Raw genomic sequence first — 19,216 nt, forward strand, 5'->3', positions numbered from 1 at the left:
TCTCTATTGTTCCATGGTCTAGCACCATTTTTTTGTTGCTTTATTCAAAAAAATTATAATGAATGACAATAGGCCCATGATAAATTTGATGTCAAGTTATATAAAAAAGGACCTTTAGAAGAGTTAATGATAAAAAAATTCTAATGAATGTCAATAAACCCATAACAACTATGATGTCAAATTATCAAACAAAATGACCTAGCTTGACTATGGACCAATGTGTGTGTAATGAACTCCCTTGATATTACTTGTCGTAGTTTCCTATTATAACCATGTATTGGTTGATTTTATAGAATAGATGTATTGCACATGGTCTTAATAGGTTGGATTTGTCCACCTATATAATTTAAAGGTCATACATTATCGTCATATTCATGAGGGGTTGTGATCCTTTATAATTGACCCTCTTTCTAAAAGTCACAACACTTCATAATCATAATCCTTTTGAAAAGTCACAACCTTTCATAATCATGGTCATTTCAAAAAGTCACAACCCTCCATAATCATTATTGGAAACTACAATTGGAAAAAAATTTGTGTTGTCATTGATGTCAAATCTATTAGTGAAATAGTTTTCTATCTGATCTAAATGTCATATCTATTTTATTGGTGAAGATGATTTGAGAAGTTGTTCATAACAAAAGAATCTAGAGGAAAGGTTGAGTTATGAAGAGGAAACTACAAATGGGAATTTGATTGGTTAGACTTTGATAAAACAAAGTGATTGTTTAACTCATGTTGATAGAGGAGAAGATAGTAATGTTCAAGTCATGGAAGTGTGAGAAAAGTTAGATCACTTGTGTAAGCTTGACTGAGAAATAGAGTAAAAGACTAAGGAATTTTTATGAACATGTCAAGTGATGCTACTGTCAACCAAGCCAAAGTAAGTGCTGAGAAAATTTAGTTTTGACCAAGGATTAGTATCAACTAAGTGATAGTGTTGATCCCAAGTGAGAATTTTTATAGCAATTGAGTAATTTAGTGATGACCGAGAGTTAGAACTTAGTGTTGGCCAAGGGGAAAAAAAAATTGTTTGCAAGGAATCATAATTTCCATCCAACTAAGTTGATTTCTTGGGATATGGAAAACATATTGAAGATAAGGATTAATTAGTTGGATCATTTAATTCTAATAGAGGATTAGGTAAACAATCTAAGAGATGAATTCAAGGAGAATTTTCTAGAAAAGGAGAAATAAATAGAATGGCCATTAGATGCATTCTATCTAATGGATCAAATCATGAACCCTAAGACCTATGGTGTTGATTAAGTGTAAAAATATCATAACTTCCTATTTAAGGAGGTACAAAGATGAACTTTAAGTGTATGCATGCATGGAAGAGTTTAGAGTGAATAGAAGTTGTGTGCATGTGAAGGTGATGAAGGAGAATCCTAGGCTTGCTTGCAATCTTGCATGGTTGGAAGTATTTTGGTTAAGTGTTGTGGACTTAGTCACAAATAGTGGTGCATAGTCAGTTAAGGGTCCAGTTTTGGCTATGGAGCTTGATTGACATTGGGAGCTCAACATACTCTTTGGAGCTTGACATACTCTATGGAGCTTGACATATTCTTTGGAGCTTGACATACTCTATAGAGCTTGACATGCTCTTTGAAGATTGGCATACTCTATGGATCTCAACATACATTGGAAGCTTGACATGCTTTGGGAGCTTGAAATTTCTTATGGTTTCATTGATGCTCGGCTTGGTTTTCTCTAATAGTTGGCTTGGTCTTGGTTCTTGTTGGTTTTGAGTTGTCTATGAGCTGACTTTTGGCATTTAATTTATGTATGGGTACTTAATTTGTGTTGTACTTGACTTGTGCTTCAACATAAATTTTATGTGAGGGATTTAATTTAATTTGTAATGAAATGGGCTGACTTGTGACTTAGTTGGGTATAAGTAGGAGGTTTTGTGGAGTTTTTAGGCATTTTTATGATCGTCCAACTTGGAGATGAGGATGAAGGGTAGATGCAAACATTGAAGAGCTAGTAGTTGTGTTTTGAGAACCAAAGTATTACTTGTAGACCTGAGGGTACAAGTGTGAATTCTTCAAGGTGTTCTTATCCAATAATGGATCTGGACTATTTGGGATTGAGATTGTAAGTTGGATCTTGTAGAACTGATAGTGTAATTGTTTTTTGTATTTGGCCCTAACCCAGAAGGCTTTAAAGCCAAGCATAAAGAATGTAATCAGTTATTTTATGAACAAGGAGTTGTGATTTGGTATCAGATCTTGCATTATTTTTGCTTGTTGTTGTGTTTCCATTGTGTGGTTATTCATTGGGGGTTTGGACATCTTTGGGGATTCTCCTACCTTGCACTGCATTAGGTGGTATGAGAGAGAAGGTTTTCCTAATTGTGTGGATAGATCACCAAAGTTAATGTAGTTTGCACCAAGAACTTGGGTTGGAGAAGGTTGATCTTGTAGAGCTAATTGATCTTCTAGATTTTTGGATCTACTGGCTAGGGCATACAATTTTTTTGGAAGATTCCTCCAAGAATATTGGACTCTAGGATGATTGATGATCTTAGTGATGTTCTGGATGAAAGGATCTTAGAGAAGATTAGAGTTGAATTCAGATCTAAGATTGTACTGATGAAGAGTGAAATGATTTCTGAAATTGTAAGTTCTTTAGGTGGTGTACCTAGGCATGTGGGTACTAAAGGTGGTTATGAGAAAGTTGTTGAAGACTTTGAATAAACTAGATTTAGTAGTGAGGACAAAAATGATTGTGTTGAGAGACCTATTGTAACTAGGGATGGTCAGTTTGTTAGACCTAGATCTCAGTTGAATTTGAAGCATAAGATGGAGCTTTCCAATTTCTTAGGTACTTTAAATCTTGAAGACCTAATTGATTAGATTGGTGAATTCGATGAGTACTTTGATATTAAGGATATTGAGGATCCACTTAGAGTGAGGTTGGTACAAACTAAGTTGAAAGGACATTCTACTCTTTGGTGGAAAGAACTACAAAGAGACAAAGAGGAGGAAGGTTAAATAAAGATCACTAGATGGAGATTGATGGTGACCAAATTGAAGGCTAAGTTCATTCATGCTGATTATGAACTTGAGTTGTTTAAGAAGTTGCAAAATCCAAAGATGAAAGATATGTCTATCAAAGATTATACCAAAGAGCTATACATGTTGACTATTTAGTTAGAGCACAAAGAATTGTCAAAGGAAAAGGTAGCTTGATACATTAATGGTTTGAGATTCAATATTCAGTATGAATCTAGTATGTTGAATATCTCTTTAGTTGAGGATACTTATCAATATTCTCTAAAGGTAGAAGATAATTTGAAGAGGAAAAGTCAAGGTAATGCTAGAGGAAAGGAGAAATAGGATAGCTTGACAAAGGCTAAATTGAGTACAAAAAATGAACTAGAACCTATTGATCAGAATAGGAGGATAGGTGGAGGTGAGTTTAGAGGTACTTGCTACAAATGTGATGAATTAGGGCATAGATCTTTTGAATATCCTCATGGTAGGAACTTTATTGTTGTGAATGAATTTGTAGTCCAAGATGGTCAACTTGAGCAAGGAGAGAGTTTGCAAGCTCAATGAGCATTGGTTGGTCAGAGGACTAGTTTGTTCAGGACTTGTTGTAATTATGGTGGTAAAGTTTGCAAGGTGATTGTGAATGGTGGTAGTACGGATAATCTTGTTGCTGATGAGATGGTGCAAAAACTTGGTTTGAAGAGAGTGAGACACCCTTATCCTTATAGTATTGGTGGGTTGCAAGGTGAACATGCTTTGGAAGTGAGGGAGCAATGCCTTGTTGATTTCTAGATTGGGCAGTATAAGGATCAAGTGTTGTGTGATATTGTGGACATGAATAGTTGGCATGTGTTGTTAGGTAGACCTTGGCAGTATGATTGCAGGATTGTGCATGATGGTCTCAAGAATGTGTTTATTTTTGAGAAAGGTGGCATGAAGTTTTCCCTAATTCCTTTCTAGAATGAAGAGCTTGATAGGAGGAACTTGAGTATTGGAATCCAAGTAGAGTTGGTAGACTCTAAGAAGGTTGAAAATCAGTATGGAAAGTAGACCTGTGGCACACCTAGGATGGATGTAAAGAAGTAGAAGAAGAACAAGGGAAAGAGTGTAAAAGTTGAAGACTTGAAGGATATGTATGTGAAGAACCAATTTTGGATCTATGAGTTGAATCCCAGAAGATGTTCTTCCAGCTACTAAAAACATCTTTTTGAACCTAGGGTGTCTAATGCAAGAGCATCCTGGGCTTGCTTGTAATCCTACATGGTTGGAGGTATTTTGGTTAAGTGTTGCAAACTTGGTCACCAAATAGTGGTGCTTGGTCGCTAAAGAGTCTAGTTCTAGCCGTGGAGCTCAGTAGACACTAGGAGCTTGACATACTCTATGGAGCTCAACATATTCTTTAGAGCTTGGCATACTCTATGGAGTTCAGTATACTCTTTGAATCTTAATATACTCTAAAGAGCTTGGCATACACTAGGAGCTTGACATGCACTGGGAGTTTGGCATGCTCTAGGAGCTCAATATTTCTTATGGTTTGGTTGATGCTTGATTTGGTTTTCTCTGATAGTTGGCTTGGTCTTGGATCCTTTTGGTGATGAGTTGTCTATGAGCTAACTTTTGGCATTTAATTTATGTATGGGTATTTAATTTGTGTTGTAGTTGACTTGTGGCTCAACATATTTTATGTGAGGGATTTAATTTAATTTTTAATGAATTGGGCAAACTTGTGGCTTATTTTGGTATAAGTATAGGGTTTTGTGGAGTCTTTAGGCACTTTTATGATCATCTAGCTTGGAGAAGAGGATGAAGGATAGATGCAAACTTTGAAGAGCTAGTAGTTGTGGCTTGAGAACTAGAGGATTTTTTGTAGACCTAAGGGTACAAGTGTGGATTCTTCTTGTTGTTCTTATCTAGTGATGGATCTAGACTAACTAGAATTGACATTGTAAGTTGGATCTTGCAGAACTAATATTGTAATTTTTGTTTGTATTTGGGTCTAACTCAGAAGGCTTTACAATTAGGCATATTCCATGTAATCAGTTATTTCATGAATAAGGAGTTGTGATTTGGTATCAGATCTTGCATTATTGTTGCTATTTTTTGTGTTTCTACTATGTGGTTATTTGCTGGGAGTTTGGACATCTCCTTTGACAATTCTCCTATCTTGCATTGGGTCAGAAGGAGTTCCATAGATTAGGAGTTATTACTGATGTTGTTGAATGGTAAATCTAAGTATAAGGCTTAGTTGAGTTGAGAGGAAGTGAAGGGTGATCAGTTGAAGGGTTGCCAAGTGAATCTAAGATTGAGATGACAATGGGGGCTAGACAGTAAATTAGTATGAGGAGTTGAATAGAGATCTGAACATGCAATGTGAGTTGTACTTAACAGATCAAACCTGTTATTACTTTCTAACCATTGTGAACAATATTTGAAATCCTTTAATCAAGGTTAACCTAACAATCATGAAGACTTAACAGTCTATTTAAATCCTTTAATTAACCCGGTGACATTCTAATGGAATGTTCTAAAGTCCTCTAAAAAGGTCACTCCTAATACGGTGATTAAATCCTTTAACATGGTAACATTTAACATTATGTATTGTAACCTATAAAAAGGTTGGCTTTTAATAGGGCTCACTTCAGAGGAGTGAAAATTAGTGACATGTTGCTAGTGGGTTTTCCCAAATTGGGTTTTCATGATAAATCCTAGTGTCAAACTTTGTGAATGTTATTATGTTGCTTTATTGGTTTAAGTTTATATTATGAAATCTTGTTAATTTTTAAGAATAGTGGATAGCCAACTAATGTTGCAAATAGTTTACACTAAAGGCCAAGAAATGGAATCATAAGATTTGAAATTGTTGAGTGTTTATTTGTTCAAGTGGTACATCTGGACCTTGGATAACCAATTCATAATTATGACCATTTTGAAGAATCACACCCTTTCAATACCATTGATATCTTCTAGAAAAATCACTTACTTATTTTCTTGACATTACTTTCTTCTTCCATTATTTCTTCTTTTACTCCTACAATTCCTTCCTCTTCCTTCCCCTTTGAAATAAATTTTTCTCCCTTTTATATCTTTTTATTTCATTAGATTTAATTAGTCTATATTATTGTATATGTTACTATCCATTTACTTTTTAAAATTATTATAGCTTATTATTAAACCTTATTTAGAAAGGTACATCATCTTTTTACAATATTAGTTCTTTGCAGATAATTTTGATTTATTTATTCATGGTAATTTTATTTTTTAATTAATATTTATTTTTAAATCTTATGTTATCGATAATAAATTACACCATATGGTGTTATTTATCTTATTATATTAAATATTTAATTATAGACTAATATGGAGGGCTGGTAAGAATGGTAAGTATAGTGTCAAAAAGGGGTACAAGATTTTGGTCAAATCACAATGCTGGGATAAGATAGATATTCCCCTTAACCTCTAATGGGGCCTAACATGCCTTCCAAAAGATAACATTTTTCTTTGGGAAGCCATTTAGAAAATAATCCTAATATTTAACATATTTACAAAGATGGGATTTGAAGGACCATCAAGATGCCCTTTATGTGAAAATGAATATAAAATAGTGGAGCATCAGTTGTTCCAATGCCCATTTCCATCAAATGTTGAAAATAGTTATGTAACAAGATCAATTGGAAGGTAGCCTTTCTTAATAAATTATGGGACTTCCTCAGAAGTTGGCCTCATCGTGAAATTTTCAAGGTTTACAATTTTTTTTGCAAAATATCCCCCTCCATTCTCCTTTGGGAGATGTGGAAAGAAAGGAATAGAAGAATCTTCACCAACAAAAAGATGGATACATAACCTTTCCTCAATAGAGTAGAAGCCAATATAGTAGAGGTAGTAAAAAAAAAGTCTTTGGAACTCATACAAAGAGGAAGGCTCCTCTAATTGGGATGTTGAAATGTGAAAGCATTGGCATAATTTAATCAACCCCCCTTTTTTATACTCTAAGGTTAATAAAAGCTAGGTCTAACTTTATCTAGGAGCCTCCTTTGATTTTCTAGGAAAAACTCAAATTTGATGGAGCTCTGAAAGGAAATCTAAGCATCACTGGGTTAGGTTGCATTATTCATTTAGCTTCAAGAGCATGGATATGCAAAAGGGATAAACCATTAGGATTTCAATCTAACAACTTGGCATAAGTAGAAGCATTGATTGAAGGCTTAAAATTGCATTTGAAGTGAGGAATTAAAAAGCTAGTCATTGAAGGTGACTCTCAAATCATTCTAAATGTTATTTGGAAAAGAAACACCCCCAATTGGATTCTAAATACCAAATCAGAAGAAGCTCTTTAGATTTTGGATAAGTTCCAAGAAATGAGGATTTCACATATCTATAGAGAACGAAACAAAGAAGCATATGTCCTAGCAAATAAAGGTACAAATGGTAAAGAGTTCATACTAATATTAGGGATCCCATCTCTTGATACCAACAATAACTAAGATAAGAAATCAAACACAGTCACCAACCAAATTAAAAAGACTAGTAATATTCCTAAACTTAAATAGGGAGGCTTCCCCCTTTTCTTAACTCAGTTCAAAGCAATTAATCATTGATCAAGATCCCTATTTTCATAACTATCTCTATAATTTGTAAAAAAGTTAGAGTATATATCTATTGACATGTTTAATTAAAGTTTTGTATTATTTCCTTTGACCTTTCTTTGTTTCTTCCAAACCAGCTTTGACTCTCTTATTTAGTGTTTTTCCTTCTATATGTGTTTCTTCTATGTTTCTTCTAAGCTTGTTCTTGAAACTCTAAAATCCAACAGACAAGATAAATCTGAAGCACTAGGTAGACCCAAAAAAATCCATCTTTCACAAGGATGGACAAGAAGATATAATTTGGTAGATATTTCTTAAGTTTTCAATTCTTTGTAGATTTCAAAGTTCTCACTTAAGGAATTGGGCCAAAGGAATTACATGTAATCAAATCCACTACACTTTAAAAGCTCTTTTTAGAATACTTGAGAAACAAGGTGTGGATTAATTTTGGGCAAATAGGAAATTCGTGTTAGGCTTTGGTAATCTATCAAGATTCATTTGAAAGCATCGTTGGTTAAATTAAAAAATACACTCTTCAGGTTTAAAATAGACATAGAGATTTCCCTCATGCTTCATATCTTTTAGAGATGACAAATCCACAGACAATGGAATCTAGACAAATCGATAGCTACCAACTCCAAATAGTTACAATTCAACATAGCTCTCAATGAGGTGCTTTTTACAAACTAAGGGATAGGACCCAAACAAGTGAATCATAAAATAGAGCCTCCCTTATTGCACATAACTTTTTTCTTCTTTTCTCTTTATATTAACAAATAAATTATTTCAGCACTAAAATAAATATTGAAAATACTAGCAGACCGTTAGTTGATAATACCAAGAATGCTAGAATTAGACCTCCAATAGTTAAACAAATTTCATATATTTGAACACAATGTATATAATCTAGAATATTATATAATCTAGAAGATGTCTACAAACATAACACTAATTGGACCCAAATGTGTGAGGCTAATGGACTATATTTAAGTAGATAACTCAAATTTGCATTATTAAGGTTAATCTAACCTATGTTATAAATAACAATTAAGGATGGCAAAGATAAAGGAGATAAGTAAGAATGAATGTTTTAATTGATGCAAACTTTATTTTAAAAAATGATATCTATTTCTAACATTCATAGACAAAAAGAAACTTCTAATCAATTAAAGTAGTTGGGTATGTGTAGGATCATGGTGGGCCAAACTATACCCTTAAATGGTAGTCTAAAATCAAAAAATCAAGTTTATATAAACTTGACATGCAATTTTGAGCTAGTTATAAAAATTATATTAAAAATTTGTACAAATAGAATCTGTAGGAAATTGAATGTAGTTTCTATACTACTAGGCCTTATCTGAAAATAAATTAATTTGATTGGTCAAAAATATGTATTTTAATGTAGTAGTTCAACACTTTTAGGACAAAAATAACTATAGGTGTATGTCTAACCACCTAAATCACAATCATATGATGATATTTTTTTATAAGATTCTAAATACAAGAAGTAGATTGATGCCTAGATGTTACTATTGGAAATAATCAAGACTAGCTAAGGTTGCTGAGAGGGGGGGGGGGGGGGTATGAATTAGTGACCTCAAAAATTTTCATAAATTCAGCACTTAAAAATATAAATCATTCAGCATTAATTGATCTACTTTACTACATGCATGAAAAGCTGAAAGATAAACATTCATAACACATGAACACAAAATTTGGCGACCCAGAAACCTTCCAAATAGAAAGTAAAACTAGGGTGGGGATGATGCCCACAAAACTTCACTTCTGCAACATAAACTTGGTTGGTTAAGGCTTACATTGAACACTTCTAGTGATCTACCTTGTTAGGAGAAAATACGATTGCTAGGTCCACCTTGTTAGAGGATTTACAATCATACAATGAAGTATGCACTCTATTAAGAGATTTAAAGAAAGACTATTAAGTCTACCTTGTTAAAGGATTTAGAAGCTAATTCACCTGTTAGGATGAAATAGTATATCTGACTTACAACTTGATTTTTGATTAGATCCTTGAAGTACATATCACCTCTTATGATTGATATAACTTTACTGCTCCTTATAGACCTTGCTAAATACTCTGCTCTACTGATGATTCACATTCACTCTTCTCAAAACATTACTTCATACTTATTTTATCCATTTATTGGGTATGATATAATGCATTACATATATACCATTCCAATATTTACAATTACAAGGTTGGCTAAAACACAAGTAAATAAAATATTACTAAGTTGGCCAAATAATAGAAACTCAGGTTATGTAGGCTGACTTGGTGACCTTCTAATACTTGGCATCCACTGCATTACTCAGCATCATCATGCACTCGATAGAAGTAGAGGTTTGTTCCATACTAATCACACAACATAGCTTCAAACTTGATGACCATTGGAGACTTAGTAGATATAGTGTCACTTGGTAGATACTAAATACTATGTTTACCTTGCTTGAACTCGGTAAACACTACTCATCCATCACTTGGTTAGCACTGGCTTCACATCATAGAAATTGATGACTCAATAGACATTGTGAAGCTCAATAACCACTAACTACTTGGTGATAACTACTAGACTGCACACTATTTGTTTTCACTCGATAGCTTCTAAAATGCTCAGTGTGAACTGTGAAACTTGGTTATCACTAGATTGCTTGGCAAACACTGGAGATTGAATGATGAGCTCAATAACCATATAGAATTGAATAATTTTTGTCACTAATGACAAATATAACTTAATGACAACAATCTCCCCCTTTGGCATTAGTGACAAAAACACTTATAAGCCAAGACTTATGTATACTAGCATACTAATTTTTTATTTTTTTTCAAAATTTATCTTTGTAATGTTGCTATATATACATTTGCACATATCTCCCCCATACATAAGACATAATATATACATAGTCACTTTACATAATTATACACATTTTCTCTCTCCCTTTTATTCTATACATATGTCAATGTATTCTCTCCCTCTTTTTCTCTCCACAAAATATCTCTTACTCCCTCTTTTTGACAATAATGCCAAAGAGTTATACAATTTATTCATACAGAGACACCAAAACGTGAGAGAAACTTGAAATGTACCTTGAGAATAAGAGCTAGTATCTTATCTCAATTTTCTTGCAAAATTTTGCAAGTGTGAAGTGCCACTTGAACCTCTACTGAAAGTTTAATCATATGGTCTGCAACTGAAAAATTGTTATCTTGGACCAATGACTTTGAATATGAAATATTCTTTTGCATTGTGTCCATGATTGGAAAGATCATGTTTTGGATGTCTATCAATGTGGATCTAATCCTTGCTTCCTCTCTTAGTAGTTCAACTTACATATCTGATAGAAATCTCACCTTAATGTGATGTGCTGAGCTTGAGCTAGGGTCAAGCTACAACCTTTAAGCACTGGCCTTCGTATCTTTATCAATCTTATTCAATTTCTCTTTTACCTCCTTAGTGAGCTCAGTAACATCACATAGCTTCGAAAAAAGTGATGTTACAATTGTAAAAGAATTTTCAATGTTAGCCAAAATGGAGGATAGTTCTAACTTATTTATGGAAATGTGCTGAACAATGTGTTCAAGAACTTTATTATCAAACTTTTTCTCTGCCTTTTCAATTAACTTTTCCTGTGTGGTAGAATCCTCATTAAACTTGTGCACTACCTCCTCTAACCAAAACAAAATGTGTTGAGATGAATCCACATAAACACCTATGGCCTTTGTTAGTATATTCTTTGCACTTTCAATTATTTTGAATTCCCTATCCCTTTCATCTCTTAATTTCTTTTTCCTTGCCTTCTATTCTAAAAGTTGGCTAACCAATCTCATTTCACCAACTGTAGCAATATCAAGATCCAACTTAAGAATTACAATTTCTTTGTCTAAGTAAATATCTTCATCAATTTATTTTCCAATAATCAGAAGTTTAAGAGGTGTCCTTGGTTCTACTTCTGATATTACTACCTTAGACTTAGGAATAGAGACAATTGTAGAGATGGTTGGACTAGCTGTAAAAACTTGAATGGGACCAACTAAAGAAATACTTGCAGGAGTGCTAAAAGAATCCAAAATTGATGTGCTATCCAAAATTGAAGTAATAATAGGTGGAGTGCTGACTGAAGTACTTGCAACAAAAGAACTTATTGGAACAAAAATTGGTGCAAGCAAAGTTGTAGTAGTCAAAACTATAGAATTTGAACTTACTGCACATGTTGCTGATGAAGTTCCTAACTCAGGAGCTGAAGAAGAGGGCTACAGCTTGATAGATGAAGTGGCTAGCACTTCCATTGATGATACCTAGAGCTGAGAGGTAGCAAAGTGTGATTGAGTAGGTGATATATCTGTTGATGTTACAATCACACTTGCTAAAGCTGTCTCCATGCCAAATAATGTAGTAGTCTTTGGTGGAGAGTGAGGAAGGGAGGCTATAACTTGTGCAGCTATCCTTATTGGATCATTTTCTTCATCTACTTCCTTATCTTCCTCATCATCCTTCAATGCCCGATAATCCTCAGCATCAAAAGTGATGCAAGGTGTATTATCATTTTCACTATCATCATCATCATCTTTGATCTCAACTGGGTCTTCACTTGGCTTATGCAAATGATAAACATTTTTCCATATATCTATAGCATCTTTAACTACATACTCAATATCTTTGACCAAAATCAAACAAGTATGAAATCTCATCATCATTTTCTCTTCATTTTTCTTCATTGCTTCCTTAACTTCTACATTAGTAAGATTTGGTAGCAACTATTGCAAAGATTGCTCAAATATGTCCTTAATAGTTTGAGTAGTAGATTCCCATCTTGGTTTTAACCTTTCTAATAATTCATTGGAAATTTGTGGGGCAATTTGATCTGGGAAATATTTCCATTTTCCCATCTTTGATAGCACTAGCTCCTTAATTTGCATCTTCTTTGCATCTGTCCTGGTTTCAAAATTTAATGCCTTGATGTTTGTAATACTAGCACCTTCTTCTAATTGGTTCAATATCTCTTGGAAGGTGAGAGGGGGCTTAATAAGCACAACTTCACTACCTCCTTTCTTCTTAGATCTCCTAGTAAACACAACTATGGAGGCCTTGGGTAGCTTGGTTATAATCATCTTACCTCTCTTTCTTATAGCTCTTCCTCCTTTTCTAATTCCTACTCTTCATCCTTTAATTCTTCTTTATCCTCTCCTTTTCCCTTGGTAAGCATAAGAGGGGCACTTGTAGTTTTTAGCTTTTCTATCTTCTTCTTACCTTTGTTTACCGCCTGAGGTAGCTTGATCTCAAGCTCTATTCTGGTTTTTGCTTCTTCATAGGTTCCAAAGGTAGGTAGCTTTGGATCTACTGGCTCACTGACTAGGGCTTCAATAACATCTTTTGTCTCATCAATGTTAACCTCATATGGAAGAGGTTTCATCAATGCAACTCTAGGCCTGACTGCCTAGATATAAACTTTATCACAATCAACCATGAAGCATACATCATCTTTATAATCTTCAACTAGTTTAGGAGGAATCTAGAATTTGTTGTTCATCCTGTCCTTGAAAACTTCAAAATAATTATCCATAATACTTTCAAAATTTTTACCCATTTCTACAATGAATTCATTAATCTGATACAAAATGGGAGTATCTTTCCTCCATACAACTGAACCTTTGGTGGGAAAAACTTTTGAACATAAAAGAAAAGACAAGTTAGCAAAGAAACAAATTTATAGGGGTTGTTCTTTGATTTCCTAATGCTTTCCATGTTCATGTTTAACTGTTCAACAATAAATCTGACAGATCACATTCTAGATTCTTCTTCACAACCTTGTATGCTAGATCCATAGCCTCACAAGGCACACTATTCAATCGATTGGAGCTATATATCTTATGTGCAATGATGTAAATTCCAAACCTAAGTTCCACATTAGATACATTACTGATCTTCAATCCTCTATCATCCCACTCAGCTAGGGTTTTCTTCTGAAGCTCTTCTTGACCCAGGGTTTTGGTTGTTTTAGCCTTGATGAGCATAGGGAGACCTATGATCTTATGAATCATTTTCTTTGTGATGAACACAATCTACTCTAATCATAATTGTCCATTATGTACATGGCTTAGAATATACCTAATCCACTTAATTTGGAAGTTCCTTGGTAAATGTGAGATATGGGTCAAGCCTTTGACCTCTAGATGCTTATGCTCGGGTTTCAAAGATCCATCAACACACATTTCTCCTAGGGCACTATCCATCTCTAGGGTTCCAATTTCTTGCACAATACATTTAAAATGAGTGTGAATATCATTAAAAAGGAGTACCTTTGGAGCACTTTGCGATTGAGCTCCATTTAGGTCGAGTGACTCTGCAACTGCTGGTACCAACTTGAAATTTGGTGCTTTCCATTCCACACCTTTCACTAGCATCTTGGAACCTCTTTTTGTCTTGCTATTGCTACTGCTTCTAGATGCCATGGTTGCTCGGTAAATGAGAAAATTCTTCAAAAAATCTTTGCTGCAAATTTTCTTGAGATTTCTTGGATGGACTAAAAATTGCTCTGCTCTGGGTATACTGAAGTTGTGGTGAAAAATGAAGTCAAATTCTATCCTTTTTGATGAAAATTTTCCATTAATGCTTGGTGCCATAATGACATAGTGCATGATAGACTGTCATCCACTGACTATGCTTGATAAAAGCTTATAACTCGGCGATCGAACAAAACTTTTATTACTCCCAACCTAGCTCAGTAGAGTCTATGACCAACCTTTCTCGGTATGACCTAATCTTACTCGATGAATGATGATGTTAAACTTTTGTGATCCCTCTGTATCTACAATACAGATTTGGATGGTTTGTTTTCATTTATTAGAATTGCTTAAGATATGGCTTGAAGATATAGTTCTAGTTCTTCCTTTAAGAATCTAATTGGCAATGGTGGAGTCACCCACTTCTTGAGTGACATGGCCATCATTTGAATTGGCTTTCTCGGTAGATTTGGGAATCCACTACTATCTCATTTACTTCCTAATTTTATTAGCTTTAGCTTTCTTTTCATCTTCAAATTTACCTATATTCATGCAATTCTTAACTATATGAGCAAGTTCTATACATGTATAACAACTTATTGTGGTATCCTTCTTTCTCAGGTGGTGCCTTGCACAGTTTATGCCAATGTGTCCATATTCTCCACAGTAATGACATCTACACCAAGTATTGTAGTTTCAACCAAACATTGCCTTTACAAATTGTTCAACTAGATTGAATGGTTTAGATCTGCATTCAAATGCCTTGTGAGCTTGTTTCTTGCATTTGTGACATTCACCTTCAAACTTTGATTTCTCCTTGCATTCATTAGCTTTATGACCATGTTGATTGTAGTTGTAGCACTTTCCATTGAATTTTTCCTTTCCATTGCTCCAACATTTTTTTGATGTATGACCTATCTTACCATAGTGATTGCAAGTAGGTCTTTGATTCCTTTGGGCTTCTTGTTTGGAAGATTCACCTTCTTCTTTGTATCCAAGTCCTACTTTACCCTTTTTATTATAAAGATTCTACTCACTTTGTTGATTCAATTGATCCATGTCTACTTGAGATTTCATTATTCTTTCATTGAGTTGCTTCTCATAATTCAGATCAACTTTCAGTCTTTCATTGATTTTTCTTTTAGTGATTAAGTCATTTCTTAACCTTTCATTTTTAGATCTTAGACTCATGATTTCCTCATTTACATTGTAGAGATGATTGATAAGACTTTCTCGCTAAAGGGATTGATTTTGAGTTTCATTGTTTCTTGTCTCCAAGTCTTCATTTGCCTTATTTCTTTGTTCCAAGATTTCACACAATCTTATTGACTAAATTTCTTATTCTCTTTTCAATTTTCTTACCTCTTCTTGCAAAGAGCCATTCTTTTCTAGGAGTTCTTTGATTGCCACATTTGCTTCATCTAAACTGCTTGAGGGGAAGAAGTATTCAATCTTCTCTTCAACATACTAGTGGTCATTCATCTATTTTGCAAGTTCCTTCCTTCTTTTTAGGGATTTAGAAAGATTCTCTTTTGCTTCCTTGAGTTGAGCTATGGCCATCTCTAGATCTAGATTTTCATTTTCAATAGCTTTGTCAAGTCTGAACATCTCCATTATTCTTTGATCTTTGCTCAAGCTGTTAAACTTTATCCTAAAATCCATAAAGCTCTGATGCCAATTTTTGGAAATAATCAAAACTAGCTAAGGTTACTAAGAAGGGAGGGGTGAATCAGTAACCTCAAAAAATTTCATAGATTCAACACTTAACAATAAAAATCATTCACCATTAATTGATGTACTTTACTGCATGCATGAAAAGATGGAAGATAATCATTCATAACACATGAACATAGAATTTGGTGACCTAGAAACCTTCCAAATAGAAAGTAAAATCGGGGTGGTGATGATACCCACAAAACTTCACTACTATAGCATAAAGTTGGTTGGTTAAGGCTTATGTTGACTACTTCTAGTGATCTTCCTTATTCGAAGCAAATAGGACTGCTAGGTCCACCTTGTTAGAGGATTTACAAACATACAGTGAAGTATGCACTCTGTTAAGAGATTTAAAGAAAGATTGTTAAGTCTACCCTATTAAAGGATTTAGAAACTGATTCACCTATTAGGATGAAATAGTAGATTTGACTTACAACTTGATTGCTGATTAGATCCTTGAAGTATAGATCACCTCTTGTGATTGATATAACTTTACTGCTCATTATAGACCTTGTTGAATACTCTACTTTTCTATTGATTCACATTCACTCTTCTCAAAACATTACTTCATACTTCTTTTATCCATTTATTGGGTATGATATAATGCATTACATATATACCATTCCAATATTTATAATTACAAGGTTGGCTAAAACACAAGTAAACAAAATATTATTGAGCCAGCCAAATAGTAGAAACTCGAGTTTTGTAGGCTAACTTGGTGACCTTGTGATACTCGGCATCCACTACATTACTCGACATTGTCATGCACTTGGTAGAAGTAGATCCTCAATGCATACTAATCACACAATGTAGCTTCAAACTCGGTGACCATTGGAGACTCGATAAATATAGTGTCACTTGGTAGATACTAAATACTATGTTTACGTTGCTTGAACTTGGTAAACACTGCGCATCCATCACTCGGTTGACATTAGCTTCACATCATAGAAACCGATGACTCGATAGACACTGCAAAGCTCCATAACCTCTAACTACTTGGTGATAACTACTGGACTGCACACTGTCTATTTTCACTTGGTGGCTTCTAAACTACTCAGTGTGAATTGTGAAACTTGGTTATCACTGGATTGTTTGGAAAACACTAGAGATTGAATGATGAGCTTGGTAATTATACAGAATTGAATAAGTGTTGTCACTAATGACAAATATAACTTAATGCCAACAGTTACGCATATTTTTGAGTATTTTTATTCCAAAAGAAAATTAATTATGATTTTTTTGCTACAACATTTTCAAAAAAAAAGGCTCGTGTCTGACCATCTTAACTAATTCAATACATTACCATTTTTATAAAAAAAAATTGTAGTATGTGAAGCGTAGAATGTGATGCATCTTTTAGATTTTGAAAATGTTTTATGATTTGAAAGTAATAGCCATTTTTTAATTAGTATGTAAATCAACATTGTATAGATATTTTCATTTAAGAATACATAATAATTACTTCTTGAACTCATATTTTGACAAAAATTATATTGCTAGAAAGCTGAGAACATCCTCAAGAAGCCCTTTTCATTTTAACAAATTCAGTCATGTTAAAAGTCATCAGGTACCTCCTCAAATTTTGGAAGTCACCTAAATGGAGAGAAATCACATTTTTTGAGTTGAACAAGGAGGTTTCATAATTACAAATCCTAATTGAATATTTAATATATTAGGTATTTGATATATCTTGCCTAAATAAATAAACAAATCAAATTAAAATAGAGGGTGGGGATGGAAAGTTGAGGAAGGGTCCTCATTATCCCCTCCATGATCCATGTGAGGTGTTATAATTATTACAAATAGTATTTTTGTTAAAGTTTGTTATAAAATATTTCTATTATAATTTATTATATTATATTATATTATAATATGCTATATTATATTATAATATGTTATATTATATTATATTATATTATATTATACTATATTGTATTATATTATAATATATTATATTATATTATATTATATTCCAATATAAAATAAATTATATTAAATTATCTGATACAACATATGTCCCTAAGGTTCCTAAGACCCCTAGGGATATATGGTATCATCAAATGTGTCAAAAGGGGTCATAGGTTAACATACGACCCCTTTCGACACATAAGATCAATTAGAATATGTATGTAGGGGTCCTAGGACCCTTAGGGACATATGTTATCATGAAATGTGTTGAAAGAGGTCATATTTTAACCTAAAACCCTTTTCAACTCATATGATCAATTTTAATATGTCCCTATGGGTCCTAGGACCCCTAAGGACATATGTTGTCATCAAATGTGTTGAAAGGGGTCATAGGTTTAGATATGACCCTTTCAACCCATACAATCTTCTAAAATATGTCCCTAGGCATCCTAGGACCCCTAGGGACATATATTGTTATCAAATGTGTCAAAAGGGGTCATAGGTTGAGCTATGACCCCTTTAAACCCCTATGATCAATTAGAATATGTTCCTAGGAGTCCTAGGACCCCTAGGGACATATGTTGTCATCAAATGTGTCAAAAGGGGTCATAGCTTGATCTATGATCCCTTTTGACACATATAATCAATTAGAATATCTCCCTAGGGTTCCTAGGACCACTTATAGGGGCATATATTATCATGAAATGTATCAAACCCTTTTGACACATATGATCAATTAGAATATGTCCCTAGGGGTCCTAAAACCCATAAGGACATATGTTTTCATTAAATGTGTCAAAAGGGGTCATAGGTTAATCTATGACCCCTTTCCACACATAGAATCAATTATAATATGTCCCTAGGGCTCCTACGACCCCTAGTGACATATATTGTCATTAAATGTGTCAAAATGGGTCATAGATTGAGCTAAGAACCCATTTGACACATACGATCGATTAGAATATGTCCTTAGGGTTCCTAGGACCCCTAAGGACATATGTTGTCATACAATATGTTGAAAGGGGTCATAAGTTGAACTATGACCCCTTTTGACCCATATAATCAATTATAATATGTTCCTAAGGGTCCTAGAACCCCTAGAGACATATGTTATCATCAAATGTGTCGAAAGGGATCATAGGTTGAGCTATGACCCCTTTCGACACATGCAATCAATTACAATATGTCCCTAGAGATCTTAGGATCCCTAGGAACATATGTTGTCATGAAATGTATTAAATGGGTCATATGTTAAGCTATGACCCCTTTCAACCCATACAATCAATTAGAATATGTACTAGGACCCCTCGGGACATATGTTGTCATGAAATTCACTATTAGCTAAAATGCCCTCCTGTGAAAAAGTCATCAAATTCAAATGATAGGCCACTCAATGGTCACCTAGGGCTTCAAAAATTTGAATACTTGAAAAGACTTCACAAAATATTTCTAACATTGGTTATATCTTTTTATCCTAAGTTTCGTGG

General features: G+C 33.9%; 1 pseudogene; it reads right to left on the reverse strand.

Annotated features, from left to right (window-relative positions):
• Nucleotides 1–11,897: 11,897 nt before the first annotated feature.
• LOC149553404 (floricaula/leafy-like protein) overlaps nt 11,898–19,216 on the reverse strand; it is a 91,852-nt pseudogene continuing 84,533 nt past the window's right edge.

This window comes from Cupressus sempervirens, chromosome 6 (genome assembly GCF_028749045.1).
Source record: "Cupressus sempervirens isolate cs-2001-9-10 chromosome 6, ASM2874904v1, whole genome shotgun sequence".
Classification (NCBI taxonomy): domain Eukaryota; kingdom Viridiplantae; phylum Streptophyta; class Pinopsida; order Cupressales; family Cupressaceae; genus Cupressus; species Cupressus sempervirens.